This window comes from Phyllostomus hastatus, unplaced genomic scaffold, assembly GCF_019186645.2.
Source record: "Phyllostomus hastatus isolate PE091 unplaced genomic scaffold, TTU_PhHast_1.1 phas_contig_58, whole genome shotgun sequence".
Taxonomy (NCBI): Eukaryota; Metazoa; Chordata; class Mammalia; order Chiroptera; family Phyllostomidae; genus Phyllostomus; species Phyllostomus hastatus.
Genome location: NW_025333916.1, coordinates 47,915,278 through 47,931,868, shown reverse-complemented (window position 1 = coordinate 47,931,868; position 16,591 = coordinate 47,915,278).

Below are 16,591 nucleotides of genomic sequence, written 5' to 3'. Positions count from 1 at the left end.
CATACTTGGACAGGCATTTCTGTTATCTTCAGTTCAATGTGTTTCCATCGAAGCAATCTTCATTTCTCAACATTTATTATTTTTGAGTCTTAGTTTCCATGGTTCTCTACCCTCATAGAACATGCTTTCATTAAACACAGTAGTAAGTCAAAATCATGTCAATCAAAAATGTATGTGGCATATGAGGAACTTAGAGTAAATATTTGATGTGAATTTACTCATTTGTTGAATGAGGTATAGCTCCCAACTTTAATAGGCTTGTTATCCAGAGGGGGTATGTGAATTAATATAATAGTTCACATTTAAATGTTCATATAATATTTATGAAAAGAATATAACAATTTTCTAATAACAATGTCTGCTTGATTTTGTCTCACTTTCAAGAACAGATTGTAGTCAGTAGCTAGAGAAAATGCATAATGTAATTTGTAAATATAGCATTTATTTTTTATGTAAACATGAATAGAAGCTATCCCAAGAGGTTCGTTTTGCTCAATAAATTATTCATTTATTAAATAATGTATTATCCAGTGCTTAATAAGTACTAGACACATAGAAACATGCTGTGGTCTTTTTAGCCTGATTATATTTTCTCTGCTCAGAATAAGTTGGAATACATGTTGGGAGAAAGCATGATAGTGCATTTAAAACACGAGATTAACATCATAATTATAACAACAACAATAATGATATGAGGCGGAGATTTTCAAGTCTCTTCAAGGGTCATGAATTAACCAGGCTGCAGTCACTCTCAAGTAAGATCCACTCTTTCACAGGAAGTATCCAAGATTCGGAAAATAGCTACAAAAATTGTAAGAACACAATATAGGGACTGTGTGCTTTTTGTTGGCTATATGAAAGAGGTTGATTCCACCTAGAGCAGAAGGCAGACAGAAGACTTCTTGGAGGACAAATTAGACTAAAAGATTTGGTTTACTTGGAAAAATCGATAACTGTGCCTTACTGCATAAAGCAACAGCATTAACAAAAGTTTATTCTAGATAAATAACTCAGAAATCTTTGTACAAAAGGTGCAGAGAACAGTTGGGTAGTTGACTAGCCTCAGGCGTTAACCCCCATCTCTTTTTTTGCATTTCCAACTGCAGAGTATTGCAGAGCTCACTATCCACACCTGCTTATCCTGGGGTCTGAAGGGGAGCTCAGACCTCGAGCAGTATATTCTGAGCTTTTAACAAGCAGAATCAGTTTACGTTTCTTCATCTTTCCTGAAGTCATGTACTAAAGTAGTAAGTACCCAAAGTGGCAAATAAGCAAGGAATTTTACACATAGATGTTTGTATGTGAAAAAATGCAATGTTGGGGAATTTTTAAAGCTAACATAATAGTAAAACACATATATCTGATAAGTTGTGAGTTGTGTTGTGGGCTGCAATGTGTCAGCCCCCATCCCAAATGTAGACATTGAAGGCCTATTCCTAGTACCTCAAAATGTGACTGTATTTGGAGGCGTAAGTCAAAATGAGGCCTTCAGGCTGGGTCTTAATCCAGTATGACTGGTGTCTTTATTTAAAGGAGGAAATGCATGTATGCCCATTATAGTTAAAGTAAATTTTGTAAAAAAGAGAAAAGAAATTTGGACACACAAAAAGACATCAGGGTTGCACACGCAAAGACAAGACCAGGTGAGGACACTGTGCAAAGGCAGCTACCTGCAAGCTGAGGAGAGAGTCTGCTGAGAAAACACTGGAACACACTGCACCTGAGAACACACTGGCCTTGGATTTCTGACCTCCAGAGGAGAGAGAAAATCAATTCTGTTGCTTGAGGCAGCCAGTCTGTGGTGTTTCTCCCGACATCCCTAACAGAACGTCAGCCCTTCACAGAGGATGTACAAAGGAATCCATACATTTAAAAAACAAACATACGATTATTAAGTAGAATAGACACAGAAAGACTGATAACTAAGTTTGGGACAATAAAAATAACAGCAAAGTAGAAATAATTGAAGAAATAATAGACATACATATTTCAGAAATAAATAAGCACCCATAAAATGCCTAATAAGGGAAAGGACAAGTCTTCACCAAGAAACATTTTATTGAAATTCAGGACACTCAAAAGAAATCAGAATATTCTAAAAGTTCCCGAGAGAAATTTTCATCATTTAAAAGCAAAATATCAACACCATCATATGTACCGATAAAAACTGAAGACAGTGGAATAATACACATGCATATCTGAAGCATTCTAGGCACCGAGAAGAAACACAGGACTGGCCAAGTGGGCAGGCTGGAGGGTGGGAGGCAGTGGTGGGAGGATAATGGAGAAAACTGTGCTTAAGCATCAATAAAAAATTCTAAACATAAAAATGAAATAAAAAAGAAAAAGAAAAATAGGATTAGGACACTCTTAAAGGAAACACAAAATGATAAATAATAACACATTTGATCATAGTTATATTTTATGGGGGGAAAAAAAACCCTGAAAAGATAAGGGCTAAGATGAGTGAAAATAACTGGCATATCTACTACATTAGAATTTATTCTGACTTATTTATCCAAGTTGAAATATACAGGGTATGGCAAAGTACATTAATAGTTGTTCATATGAAAAAGTATATAGTAATAAATAATAATACAGGAATAAAATCTTTTATGTACTATAAACTTACTTTTGCTCCTCCTTGTGTATAAGTTTAAATTGTATACAATATTAAATGTTCTAGGCTAAGAAACAGTCTATTATTGCCAATCCTTCATGTGTTTCTTGCATTTTTAATGAGAGAGGCAGAGAGAGAGAGAGAGGGAGGAACATGGATTTGCTGTTGCACTTGTTTATGCCCTCATTGGTCGACTCTTTTATGTGCCTTGACCTGGGATAGAAACCGCAACCTTGGTGTATGGGGAGACACCCTAACAAACTGAACTACTTGGCTACAGCCCCCATGTTTTTAACATACATATTTCATGGCATGAGATATTCTGTCCTAGGCATTTAACATAGAAGAATCCTTATTTGTGTGCACCCACCAAGATCCTTGTACAAAAATATTTTTTAATAATGCTATGTATAAATAATAACTAGGAAATATTCAGTGATGTATCAGAAATAGAATAGAATGTAAAAATTCATTATAGTGTTTTTATTCAATAAAGGGTGTACATCAAGAAAATCTACTACAATTCGATATGATAAATGAATTTCAAAAACCTGACATTAAATGAAAAAAATTACAGGACAATATACTCCTATGACTCCATCAAGGAAGACAAACCTAGGCAAAATAGACAAATTGAAGCAATACAGTTTTACAGGCATGTACATTTGTGGTAAGAATATGAAGATGTGCAAGAGAATTGTTGATATAATAGTGGTTTTCCATGGGAAAGAGGGTACAGCCAAGGATGTAAATTGGGGAGAATTTTCAAAGGACTTTAGTGGTTCTATTTTAACCTGGATGATGGGGAGGAAATGCATCCTCCTTTGTGTATGTATGTACTACATTTTTAATTTTTTTTAAAAGTAAATATGGTTAGCAAGCATAGCTTGTTATTTCAAGAAGAAGAAACTGCTTTCAGGGGTCATGCATTGTACAGTGGAATAAAAAGGAGGACAGTGTCACAAGGTAACAAGTGCTTCAGGAAGCAATCAAATCATATCAGAACTTCCAGACAGGAATACAGAATTTACAGAAGTTAGATTTTGTCCTAATCAAAGAGGAGAGCAAGAAACTAATCTGGATTACTGTGGTTGCTCTGCACAGAAAGATTTCTTTTGTCAGAGTAAATAGTGGAGAAGGAAAGACCAATTTGGAAACTCAGTAATCCATATGATAGATGTTGGCTGTGACTCCTGTGGTTGTCACAGAGCTGGAGAGAAATAGACAGCTTTGAGATATATATAGGAGTAATAATTTATAAAACTTTATGACAGATTTCATCAAGAGGTTTAAGTAACGATAAGTGTTAAACAGTGTTTTTATGACTTCAGGTTGAGTGACTGAAGGATGAATAATTTATTAATGTAATAATAAGAATAGAGAATATAATAAGAATTGAACTATGGATGGGACTAGATCAAGACGTTCATTTGAACAAGTTATATTTGAGCATATTATGTTGAGTTAAGTTACTGGCATGTTATGTTCTGTGAACCAGACAGATGTAAAAGTTAAGTGATTGGTGTGAAATATGCATCTAGATAGCAGAGGAGTACAGCCCATTAACAGTGAGTCATTAGTTAGGGGAGATATGTAAAGTCCTGGGAATTAATGAGGTTATGTAGATATATAATATAGAAGAACAAAAGAGGTTAGTTAAGGTGTGAAATGTTCATACTTAGGTAGGAAGTAGTAGAACAATTATGAACAAAGAGAAGGAGACACAACATACTCAGGGATTAAAAAATATAATCTTCTCTGACAAAGTCTATGGTAAACTTCAGGAAGATGATAACTGATAAGTGTTTACTGGGTTTACCAACTTAAGGTCGTAAGTGATGGCAATAAGGCAATTGAGCGATAGATTCAGTGGGCAGGACACTAAAGAGTGAAGGACAGCGAAGGAAGAGATGATGATGTGTGCAGATAACACTTAGAAGAAGCTTGGGAATCAAAACCCAGGAGGAAAACTTGACTAACTGTACTATGCAGATGTACAATGAAAACATAGGTTTTCCTTTTTTTTTTTAAACTAATTTTTCTCATGAACCTTAACTTTACTGGATAGGCTGAATCTGAGGAGAGGTTCCCACATTGTCAGAGGTTCCTTCTGGTTTATTTGTATAGTTTATCTTCTCTTAAATGAGTATGCCCTTCAAATATCCTCTCCTGCCTGCTGTTCCTCTCCAAAATAGCAAATGAAAATAGGGGCTTAAGTGGGGTGGGACTGGTGGTGATGGCCGTATGTTGTTCAGGTAGTGGAACAGAGAGGCTTGGATCTATATGTTAACATTCTTTTTCCATTCTCTGGGTCCATATATATATAATATGTCCAGAAAAGTTCAGTCATTGTTAATATGATGAGTGGTTTGTGAGACATTGATGTAACCTGAAAGTCAAGGAAGAGTGGGCTGGAATACAGGTGTTTGAACAATGGTGACTTTGCACTCACAGTCATTGGGGACAGGAGACACTGTTGGGTGAGCATGTGTACTCTGTGGCCGGGACACATTCAAAATGACTGAGCTAGTAGAACAACAAATCTGCATTAAATTTTGTGTTCATCTTGAATATTGTTCTGCAGAAACTGTTCAGCTGATTCAGAAAGCCACAGCTATGGACAACTGGCAAGTAGAAGCTTCATCATGACAATGCATCCATTCATGCATCATGTCTTGTGTAGAGTTTTTTGGTGAAACATCAAGTCATCCAGGTGACTCAGCACCCCCTTCAGCCCAGATTTGGTGCCCTGTAACTTCTGGCTTTTTCCGAAACTAAAATCACCTTTGAAAAGGAAGAGATAATCAGACTGTTAATCAGACAAGATTCAGGAAACTACAACAGGGCAGGTGATGGCAATTGGGAGAATTGTGTGAGGTCCCAAGGTGCCTACTTTGAAAGAGAATGAGGTATCATTGTCCTATGTACAATGTTTCTAGTATCTTGTATCCTCTTCAATAAATGTGTGTGTGTTTTTCATAGTGTATGGTTGGATACTTTCTGGACAGACCTCTTACATTACATGAGAGGAATGTTAGTGTACAATTCAATGTTTCAAGATATAGATATCTTTTCAAATCCAAAAATCACTTTCTAGTTTTTCCACTTGGAAATTCTTTTTTTTAAATAGATTTTATTTATTTATTTTTAGAGAGAGGATTTTAGGAGGGAGAAAGAGAGGGAGAGAAACATCTATGTGTGGTTGCCTCCCATGTGTCCCCTACTGGGGACCTGGCCCACAACCCAGGCATGTGCTCTGACTGGAAATACAACTGGTGACCCTTTGGTTCTCAGGCTGGTGCTCAGTCCACTGAGCCACACCAGCCAGGGCCCACTTGGAAATTCTTTTGATCTTGCCATATTAAACATAGTACCAACACTCCCAATTCAAAGGGAATTGTTATTAAAATAAAATACAGTGTACCTTTACCTCCCCGAGTCTTAGAAAAATGGGCATGATCTATGCCTCAGGAACTTAGCTACAAAATCTTGTTACTTTTTCTCTTTGATCAAAGAAGGGAGTCATCAATTCTTCTAAAGTTGTTTCTGTCAGTAGCCAATTTTAAGGATGTTTAGTTCTTAATCCAGAGGCCACTGGCTCCAAAATATGAATTACTTATATAGACACGGTACCTATAGAGACACAGGAGATCGTCACAAAATGTTACTAAATTAATTGTCCTTATAAATTGCTTTTTTAAATACGTGATTTTTTAATTTACAGGAAAAAAAAACTGATCTTTTGCTACAGAGCATTTTGGTAACTTCCATGATACTTTTCCCAACTATAATTTAATATAGTCAGCAAACTGTTAAACATTTTTTTTTAATTTCATGGATATGAGGTTAAAACATTTTGTGATAAAGGTGTATATAAGTCATGTAATATATTAAACTTACTGTAATTAAATATGAAATGAACTTCAGAGATAGTAATATTAAAAATTATGTATATTTAGTAATGAATGCAATGCATATGAGAGAATGTATTCCATTTTTTAGTTGAAAACATATGAGCTTTTCAAAATTCATAACTTTATTTCCTTGAACCAGAAAGTTTCCTTATACTTGGACATATGGGAAGACACATTAAAAAGATTATTTCTATGGAGATTTCTTATATACAGGATTATGCTTGCTATAGACATGCTACATTATATTAAGTTTGCTGGCTTCTGAAAAAAAGTGAAAAATATGAAACAATTTGTATTATACCATTTGTTTGATATTCTTTAATCATTTGATTAAACATATTTGATTCCAGTACTGTTGGAAATATAAACAGTATTTCCAACTAGAAATCCTATTTGTGCTTATCACCAAACCCTCCAATTTTACAAATGAATCAACTAAATTGATATATTCACCTCTTCCTCTCTAACTGGATTATAAAATATGTTAGTCAAATGATGCATTTTAGACCTCTGATAGAAATACTGTTAAACTAGAAGTCATATAATAAAAATGTATTATGCAGTAAAATATGGAAATTATTTTTCATTACACTGTGAGATCTCCAAACAACATTACTATTCACCTCTAGTTTCTAGTCTCATTTCAGTGACTTTTCTGAGGTTTCTTCAATAACTGTTTAGTTACTGATTAATTCAACAGTTTTTGGATACCCTATAAGTACATACTTATACAGAAATTAGATGAAGGCATTTTATTTATCTTAATAAGGAAATTATTTTAAATAGTTTTAAAGTGTGACAGTATTAAGAACATCTATATTCCTCATATCTGAGTTTCCCTATTATCTCACATTAACACTGTACATTTATCACAAGTAATGGAAAACTATAGATATCTTATTATTAACTAAGTTCATACTTCATTCAGATTTCCTACCTAATGTCTCTTTTTATTCCAGGTCCTATCCAGTTGATCATGTTACATATAGTACTCATGTCTCTTTGAGCCCCTCCTGGCCATGACAGTTTCCAGACTTTTTTTTTTTATAACCTTGACACTATGGAAAAGTACTGTATTAGTTCTAGTGTTGCCACAACAAAATATTATGCATTGCATAGCTTAAATAACAGAAATTGTTTTCTCCCAGTTCCACAGCCTGGAAGTCTGATATCAGGGCACCAGCTTGGGCAAATCCTGATAAGGTTTCTCCTCCTGGCTTATACATAGCCACTTTTTCACTGTGTCCTCACGTGATAGGGAGAGAGATTCCCTTCTCTTCTTATAAGGCCATAGGCTAAGACCCGAGCTCTACCCTGATGATCTCATTTAACCTCAACTACCTCTCCAAGACTATCTCCAGACATAGTCACATTGAGAGTTAAGGTTTCAAAACATGAAATTAGGGAAAACACAATTCACTCTGTAGCAAATATTGATAAATTATTTCATTTACTGTCTCTTAATTGAGATTCCTTTGCTATTTTTCTTTATTACTAGATTGGAGTTATATGTTTTGGGGAGAACATACACAAAGGTGATGTGCCACTCTAACTATGTCTTTACCAATGTTGGTGCTAACTTTGCTCACCTGCCTGAGGTGGTATTTGTCAATAACTTAAAATGTTGAAATAAAATATCAAAAGTTTAAAGCCAGTCATTAGAAATTGAAATTATATTGATAATGGATTTCCAACTGTTAAAGGGAGCCTCTTTGGGGCAATTATTTTGTGATCAAAATAAGCAGTTGTTCAACTGACCCAGGTAAGTATGCTCTTCTAAATCAGCAAGAAACAGAAGTCTTAGTCAATTTTATAAAATTTGTTTATAGCATAGACATCTTTGAATTCTTATATGAATGAAAAATAAGGGAAATTTATAATGTCCCAGTTACTCCAATTAGTTTTTATTTAAGTAATCATCGCTATGCCATGGGCAAAAGTTACGCAGTGTCCAAACTATGCCTGAGGGAGTGGGTGCGAGTGTGTGGAGGGGGCAAAAGGGGAAACATTGGGACAACAGTAACAGGATAAAGAATTAAATTTTAAAACATATAATTTTTAAAATATGGCTCTCAAAATGTTCTAATTTGTATTTAAATACCAGTACTACTAGTTTGTGCCTCTATAAATAGCTACATAAAGGTTGTGAACTTTAATTTATCCAAGTATTAGAAAAGTAATAAAATATTATACACATGGAAGATATAATGAGAATTACAGTTACTTTCTTAGAGAGCTTAATATATAACAAGCTTTATTTGTTTTATTTTGTTTTGCTTTTTCCTTTTTTAACATATTTTTCTATTGTTAAAAACATTATTCTTCTTATTTGCAATTATAAACAATAATCTTTTGTAGTACCTTTATCATTAAGAAGAGAGAAAAGGGCAATAAGTGTAATGATATCACACACATAATTAGCTAAAATATATTATGTCCTGATTTTTGTATGCCTGATAATAGGTGTCACTGTTATTTATTTTAAAATGGGCTTTATGTTTTTTTATTAAGATATTTCAAATAGTTAACTTTTCAAATTCATTACTACCATATTTTGCAACCTGTGCATAAAACACTTCACAATGCTGTGCACACTATATTCATTTATAATTCTGTACCTGTACATAAAATTATATATTTAATAATAATGATCTAGGTACTACGATGTTTTTATCTCAAGTACTGATATACATACAATTTAATATAAAAATTGTATTATTGTCTACCATTTCTAATAGGCAATTCACTAATGTGAACATTCTAAAATTGTAAATACTCTTTGAAACTGCTTTTTATATAACAAAAATATTTTGTTTTGCTTTTTCCTTTTTTATATTTCTTGAGTACCTATTTGACAGACAGTAAAAGATATATCAGTCTGTAGCAGAACAAAAAATGGTACAAGTCGTTAATTATGCTGATTTACTGACTCCTCTTCATTCTGAAGTCCTAAAATATATTGACTTAGGCTCTTTACAAAAGCCTTCCAAATAAAAGCTTTCCCTCATGGTTCAGAGTGGCAAATCACAACACAGATTATCTACAGGCACAGTGTTACCAAACAGCCAGAAGGAGGTAAATGTTAAGTCACCCCAGCTGAAACTTCCAGTTTGAAATTCAGCCTCGACCCTGAGGAAAGAATGGGAGAGGACAAAGGGGCCCGAAATTTTTCAGGATGATCCCTATTCATTGAAACCAGAAGATTATATTTTTAAAAATGTCTCTTCATCCTCAAAGCATTTACTCATTTTAATCTTCAATGTATTATTTACATATGCTGTCTTTGTTACATATATTATGTAATAAGAAATAGGAAGGGAAGACAATTTGTTCAAACTCTTACAACAAGGGGAGAATGAGGACATAAATAAATAAACAGGAAAGCATTGAGTTCAAGGCTAAGATTCACCTGGACACATGTATCAAGTATACAGGACTATCCTGATGATTGGAAGACAAATTCTTAATGCCTGTGTACTCTGAGGAGGGCTCCGTTTACATGCGTTTCTATAAAAGTATCTATTATTCCTCTCATCAGAGAGAACATAAACTTTTGTTTTCCAGAATTGCCATTATAAAGTAATTACACGTGTGCATGTCCTTGTGTGCGATATGCCAAATCTGCTAGATTAAGAATGAATAACTAAATAAATGTATAAACTTATCTTTGGTACATAAAGTGAAACTTATATACAGCTTATTCCAGTTCTTTCAATGTAAACTACGCAGTGCTATGCTGGATGATGTTTGCTGGATGATGTCGAAGCTTACCAAATCATCTTCCTTGGGATTTCATAAAGCTGCAGTTTGTTAAATTAGTGAAATCAAATTAGTGAAAAGGCAGAAGATTGTTGCAGAGAGTCTATTATTTTGGGAAAAGTACACAAATTGTTACAAGTTAGAATCCAGTAAAAATTAAATAAAATATTTGAGGGAATGCATCTTGATTTATTCATTAAATATTTGTTGGAAAGTAGTTGGAAATGTGTTTGAACACATTGGTTTAAACATTTTTCAATATTTTCAGATTTTACCAGTTAACTGATATTCATAATACTTTTTCTTATTAACATTGGTAAACATACATGACCAAGACTTTCCACACAAAATCTTGAGAGTCATAGTTTTGATTTCATTAAGAGTCCTGCTTTCCCAGAAAATAATTTTTGTACTAAACCTAATTTGTATGTACTTGTGTTTAAAATTTCTTGTATTTATTAAAATTGATTTTGTTAAAGAGAGATGAAACATTTCCTCATATAAAACTAAACTACAAGTGTTTTGTACAATAAGAGACTGAATTTCTGTTTAGTTATTATCTAATTAAAAATATTCTAAATAATATGATCCTCTATGGAACCAATTGTTTCAAACCTTACACATTTTACCACTTTCTTATTTTCTATTATTTTAATACTATGGATAAATGACTCTCATTATTTGAGAGATTTATAAAGAAATATATTGTTGTTCAAAAATATATCAGTTGTTCAGTTTTACCTCCATAATCAACCTCAAAGCAATGCATAGGACTAGGACTTCTGGAATAATTTTAAAAGGTTATTCACAGCTTTCAATTATTTTTGCAGGATAAATTTACTTCAACAATGTAATTTTTTTTTATTTTTAAGTTCTTATAATTTAGATATTTCTTAGGTTCAAAGTAAGACTATGTATTATTATTTTAAGAAAAGAAACAATGTTACTATGAACATAGGGGTGATATAGTCTTTGAAATTGGTGTTTTGGGATTCTTAAAATATTTTCATATTCCCAAAAATGAGATTGCTGGGTCAAAAGGCAGTTTCATTTTCTAGAAAACTCAATAGTGTTTTCCACAGTGGCTGCACCAGTCTGCTTTCCCACCAATAGTGCACTAGGGTTCCCTTTTAGAAGCAGCCCAAGAAATTAGTGGCTGAAAAAGCTGTGCTGCATTTATACAAGGTCACACTGTGTGGCAGTAAAAAAGAAGGAACTCCGTACCTTTTGTGACAGCAGACAGCACGGATGGACCTGGGTATTATTATGCTAAGTGAAATGAGCCAGTCAGTGAAAGACAAATACCATATGAATATAATGAGAAATAAAGTGACAAGAAAAACAAAAACAGAGACTTGGAGACATGGAACAGATGGGCAACTGTTAGTAGAGAGGGGGTGGAGAGATTGGATTCAAGAAGGTGAAAGGATTAGTCCAAGAACATATATGCATAACCTATAGATACAAGAAAACAAACAGTGGGGTGATGGCCAGAGAAAAGGGGGCAGTGTTGGGTGGAAGTGGGCAAACTGAGGGAAAATAAGGACATCTGTAATAGTGTCAACAATAAAAATAAAGTTGAAAAAGAAAAGAAACAAATATTTGAAAAGCACAATTTTATAAAGATTTATTCATATGATATTAAATATGAACATTTTAGTACATAATTAAATGAGACAGTGGGATTATATTAATCTGAACATTTTTTAAAGAATAAAACACATTAGTAAAATTTGAAAGAAAAATGAAATTGAAACACTTATGTTAGTTATAACCAAAATTAAGATGTTAAATTTTTAATTTAAAACATAATTTTATTTTTTGACAGTACATTAAATTCATTGGGATTCAATTTAATAGTAAAGGATTTAGAAATAAAAAAGATTTAAATTTTTAACTCAATATAATTTTTATCATGAATTCTTGAAGTGCCAAAAATAAAATAGTGATTAACTAATAGCCTCTTGAGTATATATTCAGTTATGGTGAGACTCTGAAATAAGGACCATGTGAAGACTTGTTCTTGAGGAAAGAAAAAGAAAGGAAAATAATCATTAAAATATTCCAAAGTGTTTTAATGAGAACGACTTATATATTTTATGGCAATTCTTAAAAATGAACATACAAAACACTTTAACCTTGTTTTGTATTGTTTTTAAGTGGTGGTGGTATTGAATCAGGTCCCATTTTGGGGGTTTTATTGTAATGCAAATATCATAAATATTTTCGTTAATAACTGATCCTTCTCATCGATTGCCTGTCCCTGTTTATAACCCACATAGATTTAACTGGAATATTATAATTGTTTCAATAAGATAAAATAAATTCAGTTTAGATTTCTGGAGACTCTTTTTTCTACTAGTACTTAGATTTATAAATATAGAGACTCAATTTTGTGTCTTTACCCACTTTTTTTCTTGTTTTTAATTATAGGTGGGATCCATTATATATTATTGAAAACAATAACACTTGCTTAAATAATAGTCACAATGGAATGGAATAGATAGACTGAATTACAGCTTAAACAAGCCTTAAGCTTTACTCAAGAGGACTTTGTGTACAGATGTTACAGATAGTCTAAGGGCCTTAGTGCTCTTTACTTTGCATAATAGTTTCCAATGGAGATTTAGAAAATTTTTTTTTAATCTCAGTCATTTAAAAATAGGATAAATTAGTGTGCTCTCTTTTGTCTGTGCTTTTGAATTCTTGCCATTCATGCTAACACACATTAGGACTAAATAGTATTTAAATATTTTTAAATTAATTTAATGCAAATGAATCAATAGCACTAAAGATCTTAAGAATTTTATATCCAAACTTAAATTTTTTTAATATTATGTTTTTTGCCCTGACTGGATAACTCGTTTGGTTAGAGCATTGTCTCAACATGCCAAGGCCGTAGGTTCGGGTTCAATCCCGGGTCATACAGAAATCAACCAAGTAGTGCACAAATAAGTAGAACAAGACAATGCACTCTTTCTATCCTCCAACTTGTCTCTCTAAAAATGAATAAATAAAAATAAGCATGTTATTTTGACTATGAAACCATGTGGTTTCACATGATCTGCTTTAAAAATTTTTAAATTTAAAAGAAGAGTGTTCTTTGGTAATACACTTTTTAAAAGATGAGCATTATTGATTTTAGAGTAATGAAAAAATATTACTAAATAATTCCCCCTAAAAATTATCTTGATTTATGGCTATTTGCCAATTTCTATTCATATTTTACTTAAATCTAAGACACACACACACACATATTCATACACGTTCAAACATGAAAGGAAAGTTCACCATTTTAAAGAATGCTCTATCTAACTAAAAACATTACAATTTCCACCTTCCCTAAGATTCTATTTTTCACTTTAGGAACAAAATCTTTTATCTGTAAAATGTACAATATAAACATTTGAATAGTCTATTATGTTATTTATTTTTAATTTCAGAGCTTTTGAACTAACAGTTGAGCTGAGACATAGATTTCAGTTTCAAGCCTTAGGCTCCCAGCTAAGCCAAATCTATTTATGCTAACGATCTCCAGCAGCTGCACTCTGTATTATCTGAGGCTTCTGGGAGGTCTTCCAAGGGAAATCCAAATAGAGCATATTGCAGCGATCTAGTGCGAAGTGCTGAAAATAATGTCCCACCTGCAATGATTTCTGTGCCACAGAAAATATGTTAGCTACACTGTACTCAAAGAGAGATAGAGAGGGTTAGGAGAGAGGGAGGGGGAGAGAGAGACAGAGAGAGAGAGACACACACAGAGAGAGAGAGAGAGAGAGAGAGAGAGAGAGAGAGAGAGAGAGAGAGGAAGAAGTCAGGAGCTAGCAATTCTATTTTTTTCTAAAAGATGATTCATCTTTCTTTTGTGTGTATCCATTGGCTTATTAACTATAAGGCAAAGTGATTGGCTGTTGCCTCAATCACCTCCACCCACCAGCAGTCCCACCCTTTTCCATATTCTACCTCCTGCCTTTTATGGCTTTCTATGATATGAGCAACAGCCCATGGGAAGAACTAGAGTGAACCATACAACATCACTGTTACTAATGAGTTTAAAAAGCACAGTCCATGAAAATACTCTGGTTCTGTAAGAGACAAAGGAGTGGAAATTTTACCACCTATCATTCAAATGATGAATGAACATACCGAGCTATTTCTGGGACACATGAATAGTTAGAGCTGGAGAGGGTTGTTCAGAAGGACTAAATCAATGAAACCACCACTCATGAAAAATGACTGTGGTGCTGTCTTTATCGGCATTAATGGTGCTTAAAATGCATTCTTGAACATGCCCATATGCTTACACTTGTACCGAGATATGAATGCATTTGCTCTCCCTAGGTATTTTTTTAACCAACAGATTAGTGCAAGTGACTTCTGTAGTTCAGCTTCATAACTTTTCTAATAAAATTGAAAAAGTTTTGTTACAGTTTGACAAATGATTCTATCTGCAGAAAACCCTCAGAACCATAACCACTCTTTGCATAGAGGTGTGCCAAAATACTTGAAAATAATTTAGGCAGCAGACAGGCTATTTTACTTGTATGTTAAGACATGGCCTTTGGTCATTTGTATTCTCTTCCCAGATTTGAACAGTTTAGCCAGGAAATTACTATGACAATGATACAAAATTACATGTGAAGGGCTATTTAAATAAAATAAAGGAGAAAAAATGTCACTGTGACTTATTTATTATGTAATTCAAAGGATGCTGGGAATATCTTTCAGACTAAATATTTTAAAAAATTCATGTCTTTGATGAGAGTTTTTTTTCAGGTTTTCATTAATTTTAATATATATTTGAAGATCGGCTTTAGAAAGCTGAGTTTTTTTATGAGATAAAAGCCAACAGACAAATAACTCTGTGGTTTATATGAGTGAGTCATAATTTGTGAAGGAAATGAAGTAGGCAAAATGTTAATATATACCATAATTTGGCTCTACTGGGGTTTCCAAAATTGATCTTAAAAGATTATCTTTAATTAACATGCAGATAAGCTTTTAGCCAGTTTCGCAATTCTTAATATCTATTACTATTTATTCTACTTATTGCATTTTGAAGAAAATCAACATTCCTTGCTTAGTAATAAATCCCCTGAACTATATAAAATGTCTTAACTTGTTGCAGTAGAGACTGAGAAAAGGTGTCATAAGGTGTTATACAAATATAATCATGATTTCAAACTTCTGATCACATGAGCTGAGAAAATAAGTCTTTTACTTCATTAAGTTGTTTACTTTTTGGAAGGACATAAAGGGTATGTAATATTAAGCAGCTAGAAATGCAGAACAAATTAGTCATGATAACTAGGTGGAAGATATTGTGGGTGAAACATACCACAGACTTTGTTTCGAGAATGTGTCGTTACAAATATGCATGTATGTAGTTTTGCAAATGTGAGAGGAGAGGTTGTCCTTAATTCAACCTTGGGTATCTAGAAGACAATAGTATAAAGAGAACTAAACAGGATGTTTTAATTGTATGTACTAGACATCAAGAGAGGCTTTTCTTTTAGAACAAGGCTGCAGGATTTTGACTTGCAGATTTTTCATCAATTAGCAGGTTGCCTTGCATTAACTAATTTCTCAATTCATTAGTGTATTCATATATATAATAAGAGGAAAAATGGTACTAAACGTAATAAGGTTGTCATGAAGATTAATTTAGCTAGTTCGTATGATAAATAACATCTGCCACAAAATATGTTCAGTAAACACAACCACTGACTATTGTATGAGAAGCATAGGGAAACTGAGATGAGTGGATATTCACCAACATCATGGTTTCTTTCTTTTTTTTTTTTAATTTTACCTATTTATTTTTAGAGAGGGAAGGGAGGGAGATAGAGAGAGAGAGAGAAACATCAATGTGTGGTTGCTGGGGGTTATGGCCTGCAACCCAGGCATGTACCCTGACTGGGAATTGAACCTGCGACACTTTGGTTCGCAGCCCACGCTCAATCCACTGAGCTACGCCAGCCAGAACTATGGTTTCTCTTTCCATAGTTAGGTATTGTCATTGAGAAAACTTGCCTGGCTAAATAGAAAAGAGTATTTTCCTCAGCCTTTGATGGCATCTAGAAGGGGTTATCAAACTACAAAGAAGCGTAATCCTTCATACCAAGACAGGTAAAAAAAGAACTTGTCTTTCTGTAAAACCATCTTTCCTTTTTGCTTGTGACTCTGAGGTCCCATGGGTTGATGAAGCTATAAGATGTAAGGAAAGGGTCTTGATTCCCACATTATAATACACGGAAAAGTCATCTGTGAATTAGAAACCACCATACTGGGTAAGAAA